The sequence below is a fragment of the Antechinus flavipes genome, chromosome 2 (genome assembly GCF_016432865.1).
Source record: "Antechinus flavipes isolate AdamAnt ecotype Samford, QLD, Australia chromosome 2, AdamAnt_v2, whole genome shotgun sequence".
Taxonomy (NCBI): domain Eukaryota; kingdom Metazoa; phylum Chordata; class Mammalia; order Dasyuromorphia; family Dasyuridae; genus Antechinus; species Antechinus flavipes.
Window position 1 is genome coordinate 9,842,677 of NC_067399.1, and position 20,607 is coordinate 9,863,283.

General features: G+C 40.7%; 1 long non-coding RNA gene across 1 annotated transcript; it reads left to right on the forward strand.

Annotated features, from left to right (window-relative positions):
• The first annotated feature begins 278 nt into the window (after positions 1–278).
• LOC127552324 (uncharacterized) lies at positions 279–5,510 on the forward strand. Its single transcript, XR_007951329.1, has 2 exons — positions 279–474; positions 4,771–5,510. It is a non-coding gene; the product is annotated as an uncharacterized LOC127552324 (long non-coding RNA).
• The last annotated feature ends 15,097 nt before the right edge of the window (positions 5,511–20,607 follow it).

The following is a 20,607-nucleotide window of genomic DNA, read 5'->3' on the forward strand; positions in this document are numbered from 1 at the left end:
CAGCTCTTTCTAATTCCAAATCCAGAGATTTCTCCTTTAAACCCCAGTGCCCTTCTTTAGGAAACTGTTTGAGGACTAAATGAAGCAAGGAAAATGAAGTATTTTGCAATCAAAAGGTATTTTTAAAACATGTAATAAAAGCCAGTTGTTATTGTTATCATCAAGAACTTCCTCTTTCTGCTTTCAGTGGGTGATATTTACATAATGCATTCAAATGATCTTTCCAGTTAGCTGATATTTTGTTGTGTTGATGATGCTGATGGTGATGCTGGGGAGGACGAGGGCCCACGTCTCTGTAGTATCTTGTGATTTACAAAGCGCTTTGTGTCCATTATCTACCAGAGCCTCAAGGCAAACTTGGAATAGATGTGTTATTCTGGCCTTTATTGTTTTTATCTTACAGATTAACAGACTTAGACAGCTGGAGGGACATGAAAAAGAGATGGATGACTGGAGGGAAACATCACTGCATGTGTAAGTATTTGAAGGGCCATCTCAAGGAACAGAGAATTAGTCTCATTCTCCTTGGCCCTAGAAGGCAGAAAAAAAGATCAAGGAGTAGAATTTGCAAAGAGACAAATCTAGGCTGGATATCAGAAAAATAGTAAAAGTTGCGCATAAGTAGAAAGGACTGTCTAACAAGAAGGTGAAGTCACCATTATTAGAGGTCTCCTATATATATATGTGTGTGTGTGTGTGTGTGTGTGTGTGTGAATACATATATATATATGTATATATATATATATATATATATATACATATATATGTGGAGATCACAAGTGTGAGTTGAAAATGAAGGAATAATATATATTTTTAAATAAAACTGAAGAGTGAGAGAAGAATGCACCAGGAGAAAGGAAAAACAAAAGATAGAATAAGGCAAATTACTTCACATTAAAAAAAAAAAAACAAGGAAAAAACTTTTTTAGCAGAGGAGAAGATAAGAGAGGTAAAAGAGAATGAGTGAAACTTATTCTCATTGGAATTGGCTCAAGGAGGGAAGGACATACACAATTAGGTATAGAAATCTATCTTACCCTACAGCAAAGTAGGAGGGGAAGAGGATGAAAAAAGGAGGTGAGTGATAGGAAGGCAGATTGATAGAAGAGATAGCCAGAAATAAAACATTTTGGAGGAGGGATAGGATAAAGGGAGACAGAGAATAAAATAAAGGGAGAGAAAAATAGAATGGAGAGAAATACAGTTAGCCATCATAATTATGAAAAAAATAAAGCAAATTTCTCTGATAAAGGCCTTATTTCACATGCATATATAAAAAACTAAGTCAAATTTATAGAAATAAAAGTCATTCTCCAATTGACAAATGACCAAAAGATATGAATAGTTTTCAGATGAAGGAATCAAAACTATCTATAATCATATGAAAAAATGCTCTAAATCATTATTGATTGGAGAAATGAAAATTAAACAATTCTGAGGTACTGCCTCATACTTATTAAATGGGCTAATAGAACAGAAAAGGAAAGTGACAAATGTTGGAGATGTAGGAAAAATGAGTCATTAATGCAATGTTGGTGAAACTGAATTATCAAGCCATTCTGTAGAGTAATTTGGAACAAAACTCAAAGGGCTGTAAAACATGCATATCCTTTGACCTAACAATATCACTATAAGATCTATATCCCCCCCAAACAATAAAACTCAAAAAAAAAAAAAAAGAAAAAAATATATACATACAAAATATTTATAGCAGCTCTTTTCTGGTGGCAAAGAATTGGAAATTGAGGGGATATCCATCCATTGGGGAGTGGAATGGAATATTATTATGCTATAATAAATGATGAGCAGGATGCTCTCAGAATGAAAAGATTTATAGAAATGGATGCAAAGTAACATGTACTGTGTACAGAGTAACAGCAAAATTGTAAGATGATCAGCTGTGAATGGCATATCTATTCTCAGCAATACAATGATTCAAGACAACTCTTAAAAACTCATGATGAAAAATGCTTTCCAATCCCCAGAAGGAACTAATGGTATCTGCATAGAGATTGAAGCATACTTTTTTCTTATTTTCTTTGTTTTTCTCGAGGGTTTTTTTTTTTTTGGTCTTTTTTTTTTTTTTTTTGCAACATGACTAATATGGAAATATTTTGCATGACTATACATGTATCACCTGTATTGAATTGCTTGCTTTCTCTGTGAAGGGGGTGGGAAAAAAGAAAACAGGGAGAGAATTTGAAACTTTAAAGTAAAAAAAATGAACATTAAAATTTTTAAATTTTTTTGGGGGGTGGGGGAGATGAAAAACTAAACAAAAAAACTGGCAGAAGGGGGGAAATACTCTTGATTCTTCCAATTTTTACTTAAGCCATTTCTTATGAATGGATAATTGCCCCTCCTTTTATTTTTCTCTTCCCACATTTAATTGCCATGTAAATCCTTACTCAAACGGTTTAATTTATTTGACCCCATTTTACTTATTCTATAAGATATGGGCAGCTGTTCTATGGGAAATAGAATTTAAATTGGCTTTAAAGCACATGTAAGAATTCCAAAGAGAGAGTAAAGGCATTCTTGACAGACAGGACTTCGGGAGCAAAGCCATGAAGATGAGAGAATATAGTGGCTCTCTGGGGACAAAAAGTTAGGAATGAAACTTGAGCCCTGGTTTTCATTTGTCATGCACAGAACTGAGAGACAAATGATGCAATGGCAAGTAGCAGAAATAAGTCACAAGAATTTCTATTTAGAAAGTTAAGAGACTTAAATATCAGCAAAGCAACCTGGAGATTCCCAGGAAGATAATGGCAAGCTACTGGAAGATTTGAACAGAGGAATGACATGAACAGAGATATGATTAAAAGAAAATTCTATCAGCAATCAGAATGACTTGAGTTAATATTTACCTACTTGAGATCAATCCAACAGCTGACTGAGTATAGGAGTGTTTGGGTTACTATCTGAAGGATGAATTTAAAGGGAATAGAAGAATAGAAATCAGAGTTAAAATCTATCCATCATTTTCAGAGGAAGTCATGAAGGAGAGAGTCAAGAATAAAAGTCAACAAACTATACGCAGTTGTCCATTTGGCAAGAAAATGGCTTTGGTTCAATGTGATACTTAAAAGAGATCCCAGCTGAGCCCCCCCAGAATTAAATCCTCAAGAAATTCTAGCCCCAAATCCACCTTTTCATTGTGCGCTTCCCACCCACCCCCAGTCCCCGTGTCTGTTTAGTTTTAAGTCCTATAAAGGGCTTCCCTGAGATAAAAAGAAATAAGTTAAATATACTCAGGGGCCTTTTCCCCAACAGAACACTCATTGAGACCCACTGTACTATTCGCCTCCCAGTTCTGTGGATGAAAAATGAAAAACAGGGCTCAAGTTACATTCCTAATGAGAGATTAGTCTTGAAAGGCTGATGAAATCAATTACTCCGAGGCACAATTTGGACTGCTCAGGGACAGGCAACATGCCATTGACAAGATCCTGTGTTGTCTTTAATAAGTCTGATTTTCATCTTCCAGCCAAGAGACCACAAAAGCACCTGTAAGCCAGGCTGAATGGGATGTTCTGTGTTTCAGCTTGTCAGGCTGATCAAGCACTGACCACCACCCAAGCAGAAAGGCCCAGGCACAGGGGATTCAGAGATTCCTTAGTGCGCTTGCCATTTTCCTAAGACCTGTAACTCACTAAGCAGAAAAGAAGGGGAAAGAGCAGCAGCAGAAGCAGGAGAAATTAAGAACAATACTGAGAACTGATAGGCAGTAGCATTCAAAAGTTTAAGGAATTGTTATGAGGCTTCAAGAAAATAACTCATGTAAGCATTCCTTAAACCTTAAAATATGATCTAGATCCATCCATTCATCCATCCATCCATCCATCCATCTATCTATACATACATACATACAGCTCATATATTATCAGGACCAGGATTCAAACATTAGTACTGCTCTGCAGCAAGTCAAGCTCTCTATCACTCTCTCTCTTAAAAAAAAAAAAGAAAAGAAAAGAAAAAGAAAGAAAGAAAGCAAAAAGGCTAGTTTGCTAATAGAGAAATCAGCAAAACAATGGTAAGGATTAAATATTTGGAGTGTGATAAAAGTGAAAGTGAAGTCCTTTTTGCATATCCTGTTGTTGTACCGACAAAGCTCATACCTTGGGGAGTTTGACTATCACTATTGGCTAAAAATTATATAGCACTTACTTTGTGCCAAACACTGTGCTCGCCACTTCACAATGATCATCTCATTTGATTCTCATAAGAACCGTAGGAAGTAGAAGTTACTTTGTCTCCCATTTGATAAATGAGGAAACTGAGGCAAACAAGTTAAGCGAGGTTACTAAGTGTCCAGACAGATTTGAACTTAGGCTTTCCTGATTCCAATTCCATTGTACTATCTAGCCACCTAAGATGCAAAGACCTTAATTCCAGAATAATCGATGGATGATTAAAGAAAGCTCCTTTTGATGTCTGCTTATTCTTAGTGCTTGTGTGGAGGTTCATGGGGTTTTCCTTTCGTTGTCAAGATCATAAAGAAGGTAGACACGGTGTCATATTTGTATGTTCAGCACCTAGGACAGCATATGGCCCATAGTAGGCCCTTAACAACTGCTTCTTGAATCAATTTAAATTGAATTCCTTTTTATATTGGGAGCACCCATACTGGTAAGACCTTTCACCTTTCTTTGTATCTCTCATGCTTAAAACATAAGAAGTATTTAATAAATGTTTATTATTTGATTGACTGATACCCAAGAAGAATCATAAGATGATTCTTGTTCAACATCTTTTTTTTTTTTTTAGAAGGTGAAACTAAAATCCATAACAGCAACAGAGACTGGCCCAATGTCATCCTGCTGGGCTGCCTCAAGGATCAGCCTGGAAATCAGGCCATTCACCTCCTAAGTCTCTGCCTGTTTAGTCCCAACCTGCCTGCCACAAATCCATCCATCACTTCATCAAGTTTGTAGGCTTGTCAGCAGGGCACCTCTGGATCAATGAACCAGCCCACAGGCAAGGAACTGACCAGATTTAGCGATGCTGCTGCAAATTACATGTTCCCTCTATCAATGATGAAATGGTAATTACAGACCAGAAATAATGCTGGGGAGGAACTGCTTCGCTCTTAGCTCGTTTCTGTTTTTGGACAGCTCATGTTTTATGTAACGAGAACGTCCAAGTCTGCAGCTCTTCAAGGTGGACAGGAAACTTTTCTCACAACAGCTGGTAGAGTTAAGTACTACAAGTGTTACTGGATCCATTTTACTGATGGACCTCACTCAGACAGGAAATTCTGCTGCTGCGGCTGCTGTTGTTATTTTAAAAGCAATGTGTGAATTTGGAGCCAGAGACCCCGCCCTAACAAATGCTCTTTGGTAGTTGTGTGACTTTGGGGAAAGGCAGTCTTCCTGCGATCCAGTGTTTACCACAATTTCTCTCATAGATGCTTAATAAAATGATTGTTGACTTAGAGATCAGTTTCCTCATCTGTGAAAATAAAAGATCAGACCAGCCAATCCCTCTGGTCTCTTTCATCACTGAAAGTTACCCTCCTATCTTTCTTTGAGTCATTATATACTTATATATACTTACTATATACCAAGCACAGTAGTAATCACCAAAGATACAGGGGGGGTGGGTATCAGTCCAAGCAGCCCATGAACTTTCTGAGTGGAACCTTGAATATCAGTTTTGTAATTCTGAATTCAGGGCTCTTTCCAATGGGCAATCCTGACTCTCAGCTCTCAGTTCCATGATGTTAAGGCAGTAGAATCCAGGTGCTTAAAGACCCCTTATAACTCCTCTGTGTGTCTCAGAGAAGTTATAAGGGTTCTTTAAGCACATAGATTCTACTGCCTTAGTATCATGGAAAGTACTGTATCGAGATTCTTGGGCATCTACGTAGTGCAGTGGATAGAGTGTCAATGTTGGAATCAAGAAGACCCAAGTTTGGCCTCAAATACTTACTAGCTGTGTGCCCCTGGACAAGTCACTTAACACAGTTTCAGTTTCTACTTCTATATCACGAGTTGGAGAAGGAAATGACAATTCACATATCTTTTCCAAGAAAACCTCAAAAAGAATCAAAAAGAGTTGGACATGATTGAAATGAGTCAACAACAAGAATATTGCACATAGTGTTTAACCAAACTACATTGAGTGAATGTCTCCATCCTTTAAAAAACACACACATGTATATAATTGTTTATGTATATATGTGTGTCTCTGTATATATGTGTATATATACATATATGCACATATGTATAGTCTGTATACATATGTGTATATCTATGTATGTAGATATATAGATACATATATAAATATATCTTACCATTTTTATCTCAATTCAAAATCTCAAAGTTTGTTCAGACTAGACAATAACTACTTGAAAGCCAAAATCTATCTAGTTAAGAGGTCGTGTCATTTATAATGGATGCAAAACTGAATTTTAGGTCAGGAATATGTGGATTCAGATTCTACTGTGATACCTTCAAAGTATGTAACTATAGCTAACTGACTTATTCTTTCCAATTCTCTTTCTTTTTTGTTAAGTAAGAGGTCAAACTATAAATTCTTCTGGGCCACTTCTAGCTCTAAATTTGTAGTTCTGGAATTGTAGGATCCAAGGGAACCAATTCTAAAAGTGTGTGTGTGTGTGTGTGTGTGTGTGTGTGTGTGTGTGTGTGTGTGTAAGAAAGACAGAGAAAGACCAAGAGAGACACAAAGACACACAGAGAGTTAAATGAAGAAATTAATGTGGGTGCCCAAGGTGATCAATCAGCTTAACATTTGGGAGATGATCTTATTTGGTTTTATTTTAGATATGTACATAATTTAGAGCAAGGACAGTTGATGGAGAGTCAATATAAGAGTACAGCACTGTTCTATAAAAAATAATGTGAAGGGAACTAAAGCTCAAAATGAGCTGAAACTGGTAAAAGAAGCTAAACACAACAAAAGGGACTTTAGTTTTGCTTTGGTTTGCATTATATTGTTTTAGCTAGATCAGGGGAAAGAATGAAATCAAAGAAGGATGGGGACCACTTTTTAAGGTGAATGGCAACCTATAGCAGAGATAAACAGAGCCACTTGGCTTTTACTCTACAATGGTTTTTCTAAAAAGAAAAAGAGAAAATGAAAATTGTTGATAGGAAGCTGATTTTTAATCCAAATAATGAGATGCTTGCAGAACATCTAACCATTTGCTGAATTGTCATTGCATTCACAGAAAGAAAGAAAAATATTCTCTAGTATGGAAGAAGGAGAAAATGAGATGAACCTGAACTCACTGTAGCATTTAAAATAATCAAAGATTATTTTTTTAAAAATGGGGAAATGCCACAGGGTTAGAGAAGAGCACATATTGCTTTTTTTTTTAGGGGAAAAAAAAAAGATTTAAGCTACCAGCTGGTTTATTTGACTTTAAGTGCAGCCAAAATTCTGGCCTGACTATTAAAGAAGTAATTATGGGAAATCCAGAAAAAGAGCAATGATTCCAAAGGGCCAGGAGGGCTTCATCAAGAGAAGGTCACCCAAGAACAACCATATTTTATTTTAGGATAATGTGACTTAATTGGTAGATTGGGGAAATGCTGAAAGTACAGATTACTTCAATTTTAACAATGTGTTTGATACAGTATCTAATGCTATTCTTGTGGCAAAGATGAAGAGATTTGTCCCAGACTATCATATAGTACAATCTAAGGGATGTAGATATGGTGAAATGGCTGCATTCAAAGAGAAGCTATTTAAGGCTAGATGTCAATTTAGAAGTAGATCACCAATGGAGTGCCCCAAATAGTGTACTAGGCCTTATATATTGTCTGCACACACACACACACACACACACACACACACACACACACACATTCAACTTCTTGGATAAACAAAATGTAGATGGATTGTTCACAAGATATACAGATGACACAAAAATGAGAGGGGAATTCTAAATATACTAGGTAACAGTGATAAATAAATCAAGCTTGATAAGCTAGAGGGTAGATTGAAGAAAATATAATATAATTTGAAAAAGAAACAAGTTCAAAATCAACTTTATAAAAACAGGGTGGACAAAGAGGAAGAGAGGAAGGGGAAGGATGAGGAGGAGGAGAAGAGGAAGAAAAGAAAGAAGAAAAAGTAGAAAAGGAAGAAGAAGAAGAAAAGAAAGAAGAGAAGAAAAGGAAAAAAGAAAAGGAAGAAGAGGAAGAAGAAAAGAAAGAAGGAGGAGAAGGAAGAGGAAAAGAAGAAGAAGAAAGAGGAGAAGGAGGAGGAGGAGAAAGAGGAGGAGGAAGAAGAGGAAGAAAAATATGCTCAATAGTAAGTGTGATAACTAAAAGTTATTAATATTATATTATTATTTCACTGGGAGGCAAAGCTTCCAGGAAAAAGGAAGTGATAATTCTGTTGGTGTATTCTGACCTTATCAGAACTCATTTGGAATACAATGTTCAGATCTGTTGTTGTTTGTTCTTCGTTCTTGAAGAGGACCATGACACCAGGGAAGGGATACCATGATATGGAAGTGAATTGGATTGAAGTGAGGGAGGGCTGGGCAAGGGCACCTGCCTCACTTTCCCCTCCAGGCCCATCTGGGTCCACTGGCAAATCAGGAGGACTGGAGATGGCCATGAATAATTATTAAGTACTGGTGTTACAAGTCTGCACAAACATTAATAAACTGAGGAAGCTCATCCATAATCCATAACCCAGAGGACAACATGTAGGAGGGTGAAGGACATTGAATCTATTCTACATGAGACACAGTTGGAGGAAACTCGGCACAGAAGACCTAGGGGTGGGCCATGAGAGCGACCTCCAAGCATTTGAAGGATTGTCACCAGGAGGAAGGGTCGGATTTCTGTTCAGGCTCCAAAGGACAAACCAAGAGCAATGAATGGAAGTGTCAACGAAGTACAAACGGATACCACCTGGGAGGATTTAGTTGAGGAAATTCTTGCTCAGGCTTGAGGTAAATGATCTCTAAGTTCCCTTTTAGGTGGAAATGCTATGATCCTATGACTCATCCCTGAGCTTTGAAGATTTCTCTAGGTCTCTTTTTCCATAATGTTTAGACCCATGATGACCATAGGGTATTTTGCCAACTCTAATGTTGCACATAAATGTCCATTATTGTTGTGATCAAGATCATAAATTACCCTTGGATTGTAGTTATGATGGGACTTTCAATACTTGTTGAAGTCGACATTTACATTTATACTTTCAAAAGCAACTAAAGCTCATTTGGATATAAAACTATAGCCATTTTCAACAAGCAGAATTTTAAACAATGCAAATATGCCTTCTCAACAGAACTGGCCAGAGGTGGGCACACACACACACACACACACACACACACACACACACACACACACACTTTCTAGTGCCCTAGAAAATAGGGATGGGTTGGTCTCACTTCAGGTCTTCCAGCCAACCGTGAAGCAAAACCTCATCAGGTATATCACAAGAGGATATTGGGATCCAAGGATGTCTTGGATTTGAGGGCCTCTGGCTTCCCTTCCAACTTTGATCAATGAAATTTCAGGTTTACTTTTTGCCATGTAAATGTGTGTCTGCGTGTGTGTCTGTGTGCTTGTTTTCTCTTCATCTGTGAGAAAAAATAGAGAATAATAACAATAATAATACTTTTCTTACAATTTTGGTGTAAGGGATCAAATGAGATTATAGCTTCATAAATGGAATATAAATAAATGATGGCATCATAGATTTACAGTTGAAAGGGCCTGCAAAGTGAGCTCTTTGGGGCAGGAGCCATCTTTTGCATCTTTTTGTATTCTTGGCATTTAGCATAATGTCTAGCACACAGTAGGTGCTTAATCAATATTTATGGACTGACTGCTGACTTGGTGGATGTAACATGTGGATGATTCTGGGTGCCCTGAAGGGGCAAAAATAATGAACCCATTTCCAAGTCATAGAGGAGAATTTCTGTTTTCCTTTTTCTCTCCTAACATGGTGGTAGCATTAGCTAGAATGATGGGCTCTGCTCTTCCCTGTCCATATGCTGTGCTTTCCAATGAAACTTTTGTGGCCCTTACAGAGAGTTTGCGACTTAATTATTTGATTCATCTGGAATATGAGTAAGAAGCTGAGAAAATCCTCCTTGACAAGAGCTGGCCAGGATATCTAAGGTTTCCTTTGTTCTTTCTAAAGTTTTCATGGCACCATTATCATCATTTCCTCAACTCCTTCTCCTATGGGCAGCCTCCTCAAGTTCTTCTCCCAGCACACACCAGCCCAGCACCTGTCCTCCAAGCCTATTAATGAGAGTCGGAGCTCTGTGCAAACAACCAAAATCATTTCATTTTATCAGCAAGACGGAGACTTAGAAAAATTTACCTCTGGGTTCCAGACCAACCGAAGAAGCTCCATGTTTTCCAGTTTTTCCAGGGTCTGAGCCTCAGATGAGTTGAGGTAGAATAGTAAGTAGAGTTGAAGAAAACCTGAAAACAGAGAATCAGTCAGTCAGTCAGTCAATATTCATATCACACTTTCTATGGTTCAACTGTGGGAAGAACAGGAGGAAAAGCAAAAATGGTCACTGTCCTCAAGGAGCTTACGTTCTAATGGGAAAAAAATAACGTACATACATATCAGAACACCAGAAGGAGATACAGATTAGAGAGAAGTCTTAAAGAGGCTGATCCTCACATAGGAGATAGAGGAGATAAGGAGGAAGGTAGGGCAGGAGGTACAGTCACTTAACCTCTCCCAGCAACCTCTCTATAAAATTCAGATCATTCATGGTAACTGCTTCCCAGATTCATTGTGTGATCACATCAGAACCTGCGCAAAGTGATTTTTAAACCTTTCAGGGCTATGTAAAGGGGAGATAGCTATAATTATAAAACATCCAAGCTGGGAGGGACTATTACGCTTAGATTAGCAGAGATAAAAAGTACCTTAGAACAGGAACCTCAGATCAGAGAGCCTGAAAAGTGAGAGCCCAGAATGGGCCCAAACGTGAACATCCGAGCTGGTTTGGGGGAGAGGATGGAATAAAGAGCCTCAGCTGGTGGCAGAGCATCTTCCTTCCTCTGGGATGTCCTCCTGATACTCCCTCGATTTCTCTGTGGTGCCCCAGTCCTGGCTAGCTTTATTTATGTTTCCCTTTTTCATGATGTCTTCCTCTATATACAAGTTTGTGTGTGTATTTCCAATGCCTGGCATACACTAAGTGCTTAATAAGTGCTTGTGGTTTTGTTGAGTTGACCTGGGAAGTAAGAGATGAATTTAAAGCATAGATTATCAATTATTTCTAGTTCTCTGGGAAGTAGAACCCAAGGGTAGCAAGAAATTTAAGAATGAAGAACACAGAATGTCTGAGCTGAAAGTAGAACTGCTTTATCTGTCTCATGTGAGTTTTGCTCTTGATCTCCAGCTTGGAGGAGGCCTAAATATGAGCCTTGATATAAACTGGAAGGAAAGTTTCTTACATTTTTGAGGAGAAATTTGTTGAAAATTGGGCGATGGGAAGATGGGGCACAGCTGGGTGGCTCAGTGGTTAAAGCCACGAGGATCTGAGTTCAAATCCAGCTTCAGACACTTGACAGTTACTAACTGTTTGACTCTGAACAAATCACTTAACCCCAATTGCTACAAACAAACAAAAAGGCAAGGGAGCCTGATCTTCCTAATTAATCACAAGTTCCTCCAGGACTGGGTCCTGTCCAAGTCAAATGTCTGGGTAACAACTGGGAGGGATGAGTGCCTCAGCTTCTGCAGATCCATTCAAAGATATCCTTAAAAAGAAAGGAGTTGGCTTTTTTTCCTTCGAGGGGCATCAGGGAGCCAACAAAGATTCTTGAGCAAGGGGGTGATAAGGCCCTATCTATGTTATTATTGTTCAGCTGTGTCTGACTTCATGACCCCTTTAGAGTTTGTTTGGCAAAGACACTGGAGTAGTTGGCTCATTTTAAAGATGAGGGAACTGAGGCAAACTGGCTGAAGTGACATGTCTAGGGTCACTCAGCTAGGAAGGGTCTGGGCCAGATTTGAACTGAACTCTATGCAATATGGTGCAAACTAGCTGTCCCCGAGGTGGAGGAGGCCATATTTCTACTTTAGCAATATCACTTTAGCAGCTATTAAAGGAAGAAATGGAAAAGGAAGCGGGGGGATAGATATAGTGAAATATCTGAGAGTAGAAGGGATAACTCTAATGTTAGCGTGTTGTGGTATAAGTGGAGAGAAGGAACTGATACATAAGCTGGGAAGCCTTGGCAGGCGATTGAATACGGGGTGAGCATGAGTGAGAATTGCTACAAGAATGGTAGCCCCCTGAAGGCAAATGGGGAAGTGAGGGAGAAGGAAAGATTTGGGGGCTTCTCAAAGTAAGTCCAAGATGAGCTCTGAGATGAAAGGAGCTAATGAGAACTAGAGTGGGTAGAGAAGGGTCCCTAGCAGAGATAAAGCTGGAGTCCGAGCCCCATGGGACGAGAGCGGATGGTGGAAAACGCCCCCGATCAGAGCTCTGGGCTCAGCAGCCAGCCACGGGCCTTGCTAATTGACTGACCCGTCTCCCAGACGCCATGTGAATCTATGAGCCCGGGCTTGTGGGTATTTGTTCCAGTAACATAATGAGGCTCATCCGTACCCATCTCCCATTTGTGGCCTCCTGGGAGCTCTCCAACGAACAGCGGTCCAGTGTGGATGGGCCTTTCTTGCCTTGAGATGTCATTGTGAGGACATGGATAGATAGCGCATGGGGAATAGCTAGATTATTTCTTACCTCGCCTTCTGACCAGCCCTTCCCTTCCCTCATCATCCTCACGATGGGGCGATTGTCTGAAGAATCTTTCAGGCGACCTCTTGGTCAACAAGCGTTTATTAAACGCCTACTATGTGCCTCGTGATGGGGATACAAAGAAAGATAAAAAACAATCCTTTCTCTGAAGGAGCTCACAGGATAGTAGGGAGAGTCAAGGTGAAAATAACTAAATACAAAAAAGCTATACTTCATATAAATTGGAATAAGGCTCCATAAGCTCTTGTCGTGTTCTTGACTTGACCCGGGAAGTAAGAGATCAAATTAAAACACACATTATCAGTTATTTCTAGTTCTCCGAGAACTAGAACACAAGGGTAGCAAGAAATCAAAGACTGAAGAACACAGAATGTCTGAGCTAAAGGTGATCTCATGCTATGGAACCACTTTGTCTAGCAGGGGGAGGGCATCGACGTTAGGAAACCCTGGGAAAGGCTTCTTGTGGAAGGCGGAGTTTGCACTGGGACTTGAAGGGTGTCCAGGAGGCCAAGAGGAGGAGGGAGAAGGAAAGTTAGCATTCTGGCTAATTACTGGATAATTTACAATTCATCATGGCCTTTTCCCAACCCCCTGTGACCCTCTCCATCCATCGGCACTTGGGGGATTCTCAACTTGATTTCTTCAGAGACTGGTTTCCCATGAGTCACAGGGACATATATCACCAAAAGGATATTAGTGGAAAAGATGGGCTTTGATGTCAGGGAGTCTGGGGTCATCGATAGGACACTGCTTCCTCCCAAAGGCAAGCCAGACGGCTCTCCTCCTCCTCCTCCTCTCCTGTCTCCAACCACCTTCATTTGTAGTGTCTGCTGCAGATTTACACCCTGAAAGTCAGTCCCTCTCTAGCTCAGAGCTCAGTATAGTCATCCGCAAAGTGGGGATAATGAATTGACACTCAATACCTCCCAGAGAAGTGCTTCTCAAGCCTTCAAGTTCTCTAGAAATGACTTGTTATCATGATCACGTAATAGGGAAATGGTCTTTCCGGTTATCTGCTGCTGTGATTTCTGACTTCCTGGATTCTGGTGGGGACCTTTCGGTGGGGCTGAGAAGGCGGATGCCCGGAAGGAGTTCTGAGAAAAGCTGCGTAAGCTCTGACATGAATAATTGACTTCCCAGAGATCTCCCAAAGACTCCAGCATGGCAGGGCCCGGCACCGCAGCTGGTCCATTAGCCTATAAATACCTGACAGGTGCATGGGGGAAGGAAATCTTCAGGGTGCGACGACGCAATTCAACCAGAAATAACAGGAAGGTGTTAGGCTACAGGAAGATCAAAGGATATTACCTTGAAAGTGGCAAAATTATTGAATAACTTAAAACTTTCCAGGGACAGAAATCATCCTTAGAAATGGGTTGACATCCTTACTGATCTCTTAAGGACTCTCTGGTTTACACAGTATCATTTCTTACATATAATTAATAGCTGGTCCTTTAAGTTTACAAGGCGCCTTATATAATATCATCTCATTGAAGCCTCCTAAGCACTCTGGGAGGTGGCGATAATTATTATTCACGTTTTATAGAGGAGGAAACTGAGGCAGACAATGGTCGTGTCAATTGCCAGCTTGGCAGTGTCTGAGACCAGATTTGAATTCAGATATTCCTGACTCCAGGTCCAGTGTTCTATCTACTCCACCACCTGGCTACTTCCAGAATAGAGCCACCCATTACAACACAGGGTATCAGAGCCAGAGGGACCTTAGAAAGTGGGATGTCCAAGCTGTGGTGGATCTTAGGTCTCTGCAGATAGAATGTCAGAACCTTGGTGGTAGAACACTTGGAAGAAAACAACTTGGATCTAGGAAGGACCCTAGAATGGCAGTGAGATGACACCCAAGGGACAGAGCAGTAGGTCTGGAGTCACTTACTAGCAGTATCAGCTTGAGCGAATCACTTTTGTGTGCCTCGATTTCTTCAAGTGTGAAATAGGAATAATAATAGTATCTACCTCAGGATGGCTGTGAGAATTCAATCAGATTTCATTAAAGCTCTTAGCTCAATTTCTGGCACATAATAGACACCATGTAAATTATTATTGTTATTTTTAAATTTAAAAATATTGGAACATCGGAGTTGGAAGGGATGTTAGAATACGAAATACAAAATGCCAAAACAGATCGATCTTGGGATACAGAGCACAGATTGTCAGAACTGGAAGGGACCTTGGAACATGATGCAGAAAATAAGAAAAAAAAACAGAAATTCAAGCCTCCAAGTTGGAAGGAATCTTAACACAAAGCCAACAGAATGTTAGAAGAGGGGAAGAGATTTTATAACCTAGAATGTCAGAGCTTGAAGAGACTTTGGGGGGTAGAATGCTAGAGCTGAAAGGGGAATCGAGTTCTAAAGTTGGGACAGAATTTAGAAATGGCTTTGCCTGGTGCCTATAGCCTTCATTGTCTAAAAGAGGATGTTATTTTCACTGTACCATGTGACAGCTACTTGGGAAAACTATCAGTCATCCACAGAGGGCCAGACAATAGCATTTTCCATTTGCAAAGCATTTAATAGTTATAAAGTTTCTTATATGAATCATTTTAATCATGTCATACCATATTCCAGGGTTCATTTTTCAAAAGGCATAATCCCCATTTGGAAGATGAACAAACTGAGGCTCAGACAAGGGAAGGGATCGGTCCAAGATCACACAAGTGAGCTCAAGTGAAAACAACTACCAAATAAATTGTTTCCCAGACACGCACCTCCCTTCCGATGATCCAGGATGAATTGGTCCATAAGTCAGATCGGAAGTCCCCCCCAACAAGACTAAAGTCCCTCAGGGAAAGTTATTGATTTTTTCCAATTATTTTGCAAACCTTCCATTAAATCAAAGGATCCTATTTGGTATCTACTTGACCATGGTAGCTATATTTATCTTCATAGACTACATTGTGTCCAGCAATGTTGAACCATTTGCAGCAAGTCCAATGCAACTTTCCATCATTCATCATTGTAAATGCTCAGCCCCTTTACTTCTGCCTCAATTTCCCTGCCTTCCTTCAAGACTCATCTCATCTTTCTTTTATTTTAGATCTTTTTCTAATCCCTTCAGTTGGCAAAACCTTCCATTCTCAGATTACCTTCTATCTGTGCTATACATGTCTTGTATGTTGTCTAGTTGTTTACATGTTGCTTCCTTCATTAAAATGAGGGTTCCCTAAGATCAGGGACTATTGAGCGCTTTGTTTCTTCAGTGCTTGCCTCAATATCTGGTCTATAAAAAACCTTTAAAGAAAGCATGCCCAGTGATTGGGCAATGGCTGAATAAGTTATGGCATATGACAGTCATGGAATATTATTGTTCTCATGAAAATGATGGACAAGCTGATTTTAGAAAGACCTGGAAAGATTTACATGAACGGATGCTGAGTGAAACAAGTTGAATCAGGAATACATTGTACACAATAACTGCAAGGTTGTACGATGAACAATTAGGAAAGACTTGGTTTTTCTTAGTGTTTCGGTGATGCGAGACAATCCCAATAAACTTTGCATAGAAAATGTCATCTACATCCAGAAAGAAAACTGAATGAAATCAACACAGGCTATGTTCATTTTCTTTTTTTGTTTGTTTTTTGTCTCCCATTTTTTCCCTTTTGTTTTGATTTTTTCTCTCCAAACATAATTCATAAAGAAATGTCTATTTAAAAAGTTAATATACATATATAACCAGAAAAATAAAACAATTAACAAAAAACCTTTTTAAAAGAGCAAAAACTATTTAGTAGTCTTGGAAGAATTAAAAATTTAAATAAAGCAAATCAATAATTTAGCAACTTTTCTACTCTTAATAAAAAAAAAAAAGCTCTAGTAGATGCTGAGATGGTTCCCATGACTCCTGCAGTAGAAAGTTTAACATCTATTTCCTAATAGTTCCAAGAGTGGAAAAAACAAAAAAGAGAATTATTCTTAGAAACCCAATTCTCATCAACTGTTAAGGACTGGGTATTAAAGTAAGAATATAGGAACCAAAGTAGAAATATAGGAATCTTGGGAAGAAATAATTGCTCTATTTTAGATTATATATCAAACATCTTTGATGGGAGAGCAGAAAGCCTGGGTGCACCTTAGAATTGGAAACAAAATGTTTCATTAAGTATTCAGGAAACAGAGCCAGAATCTCAAGCCTTTTCTAGATTAAGTTGGCCTAGGAGAATGTGGAAGCTCTTGTAAATATGAGACCATAAATGCCAAAAATACAACATAAATACTAATTATGACAAGGACTGAAACAAAGAAATAGAAAAGTGTTTATCAAGTATTTGCTACTTGCCAAGCACAATACTAAGCACTAGTGTTGCAGAATGGAAAGGATGAAAGCCCTTTCTCTCAAGGAACTCATGTTCTTTCATACTCTTTTTTTTCCCCTGAAGCAATCGGGGATAAGTGACTTTCCCAGGGCCACACAGCTAGGAAGTGTTTTAAGTGTCTGAGGCCACATTTGAATTCAGGTCCTCCTGATTTTAGGGTTGGTGCTCTTTCCACTGCACCACCCAGCTGCCCAGAACTCATATTCTTATTAGGGAAGTGAAGGAAAGGAAATAAACATGGTCACGGAGCTGCAGAGCGATGTGTTACAGCTCCCTGTGGGCGTAACAGTTTGGGCCATTTGTACATTTGTGCAGGGGAGAGAATCCCACTTCTGGACGCACAGGGACTGACCAATGCCTGTGACCGTAGAGAGGTGTCTGTAATCCTGTAGTCAACATGAGCTAGTATCGGTTCTCAAATCTAGTCTTCCTGGCTTTGGAGCTGGCGCTCTGTCCATTGGCCACACTGTCCCTTTGGTTTTATGAGGAAAGAAAATTGGAATCGTTCCAATGGGATTCTATCATCCCCTGAGGTCTTCAGGCAGAGCCGGGTGACCAATACAGGGGACAGAGGGACAGAGTAATTTGGGGTTAGAGGCAAGTTGGTCCGGATGATCTCTGATTCCAATCACTCAAAGGTTCTGTGGCTGTCAGCATTAATCTGCCACTCATTTTGCATTAAAATTCTACCTGTCAGCAGTTTGGGTGAGACTGAATTCTGACTCCTAGAAGGGTCTGAAGATTGCTTCTTTTTTTGTTCTGGGGCAAGGAAAGACACAGGCCTGGCCCCAGAACAGAAACTCGATTGACACGAGTACCTCTGAGATCAATTGGAGTCCTGAACCTCTCTGATCACCATTATTATGGGATTTCATCTTTACTGGTCATCCACAGTGTGCTGGGGACTGAAAGGGAAGATCACTATAGGACTGAGGAAATAAAAGGCTTGGAAAGGTCTTGAAAATTGACCAGATGTGACCTTCAATGTCAATTAGAGCAGCATCATTTTTCAGCATGGGCCCCTGACCCCTTTTCTGGGCCAATTGCAGTTATTAAGAAGCTTTGCTTTGCAAAAACCTGAAATTTGTTCTTTGGAATCGGGACTATTCATTCTCACTCTGTTCTTTTCTGTATTTGCATAGGATGAATTAACGGAACATGGATAATCTTCAATGAGATTGTCTCGATGCTTTTATTCCTGATAACAAACAGCAGAAGTTGACACTGGAAGGCTATGAGTGGTCTTGCTGGAGAGCTGAGTGGATGAACCTCCCTTCCTTCTTTGTAGAGGCTGTGGGTGTGTAATGCCCTATGTGCCAACGCATTGAGTTGATATTTTGGTTGATATTTCTGAACCATTTTTTAGCTCTTTTCTGTTTTTGTTACGAGGGGGATGTTTCACTAGGCAGGGGAAGGGCAGGGAGGGATTCAGAGGTGCAAGTCATCCAGAGGATGGAAATTGCTCTGGGTGTATAGGCTGGATTAGGAGGCTCCCACGCTGCTTCCCAACTCCTGGGACTAGACACGAAGTTCTCCTGTGTCTCCGAGTCTGTCAGCCTAAGAAACGCATCAGACATTGAAACCCCTCTTTCTCCCTCAGCCCTTTGATGTCATTATTCATGAAGCATTTATTAAACATGTACTGTGTGCATGTCTCTGTTCCTCTGTGTATGTCTCTGTCTCTCTCCATATCTTTCTGTCTCTGTCTTTCTCTCTGTCTCTGTGTCTGTCTCTCTGTGTCTCTCTCTGTCTTTATCTGTCTCTATCCTGTCTCTTTCTGTTTCTGTCTCTATCTCCTTTTCTGTTTCTCTCCTGTCTCTTTCTCTCTGTCTCTCTCTGTGTGTCTCTCTCTGTCTCTGTCTCTGTCTCTGTGTGTGTGTCTCTCTCTGTCTCTCTGTCTCTGTCTCTGTCTCTGTCTCTGTCTCTGTCTCCCTCTGTCTCTCTCTGTCTCTGTCTCTCTCTGTCTCTCTCTCTCTCTCTGTCTCTCTCTCTCTCTCTCTCTCTCTCTGTGTGTTTCTCTCTCTCTCTCTCTCTCTCTCTCGCTCACTCTGTTTCTCTCTGTCTCTCTGTCTATTTCTCTCTCTGTCTCTGTCTCTGTCTCTCTCTGTCTCTCTCTGTCTCTCTCTGTCTCTCTCTCTCTCTCTCTCTCTGTGTTTCTCTCTCTCTCTCTCTCTCTCTCTCTCGCTCACTCTGTTTCTCTCTGTCTCTCTGTCTATTTCTCTTTCTCTCTCTCTCTCTCTCTCTCTCTCTCTCTCTCTCTCTGTGTCTCTCTCTCTCTCTGTCTCTCTCTCTCTCCCCTCCTCTCTCTCTCCTCCCATCCTCAGTCCTTTGATGTCATTATTCATTAAGCATTCATTGAACACGTACTATGTGCCAGGAACTGCGCCAGTGGTAAAAGCAAACCCAGTCCCTGCCCTTAGGTAGGGGATGACAATGGGTTGGGATAACATTAATGGGATTGACCATTAATTAATTGACCATCCATTAATGGGATGACAATACACAAATAGTTTTAGAAAATTCATAACATGTTTCCCTCCTTTAGTTCCTTTTCTCAAATCTGATTTGCATTAAATTTGCATCTGGGGCCGTCCCACCCCTGACTCCCACCCCCACCCCCTGGGGATGCTGAGCATCGGGAGGCTTGGCGGCCTTTTCGGGGCCTCTTCCCCAGCCCTCCGCTCCCAGGCCTTCCCCAGTCCAAAGCTCAGCATAGACGAGCCTTTCAGTGAAGGCTTCTCAAAACACTGAATCGAAGCTCAGTGTCAAGATAACGGTTCTTTGCATTAGGATTCTGGGCACTGGGGTTCCCGCTTGCTCGGGGGGAGAGCGCTGCTGGGAGGAGGAAGGGAAGCGGGGCTGATTCCGTGGAAGGCCGGGGAGATATTTGGGTTATTTCAGGGACATTTAATTATCCAGGTACTTCTCCCCCAAATAAAAATAGCCCCTTCCCTGTACGGCTGGGTTCTGCGTGGGAGAGCCGGCCTGAATCAGCAGCCTGGGAAGGCCATCATTTCTGTGCATCTGGCTGCGGACTCCCCCTGCATACTGAGCACGCTCGCCGGGCTCACTTCAGCCCCGCTCTCTGCTCCTGACATCGTTCAGGAGACAGATGGGAAGGTGGCCGTGGCTCTGAATTCCAATGGGATGCTCTTGGTGGCTGGGCCAGGGATCTCTCTTTGGCCTTCGCACCGCACGGAGCAGCAGAGCAGCATGGGGGAAGGACGCTTCAATGGGGACATTCAATCTGCCTGGCTCCCCATCACCATTCTGCTGGTGCACAGTGTGAGCTCTGCGAGCCTGGCTCCTTCGGCCGCTTCCTCTGTAAAAAGTGCCCCCTCCTTTTTAACCTCCTGGGTTAATAAATCCCAGAAGCTCAGAATTTGAAGGGCCAGTGGAGGCTACTGTGTTTGGAGGCCGAAGACCTTGAGCCTCTTCCAACCTCGGTGGTCCAAAGTATCCTTAGCTGCCAAATGAGGGTTGGACCAGATTAATGGGTCTTTTTGAGCCCAAATCCATGGTCCCATCTTCTGCAGATGGTTTC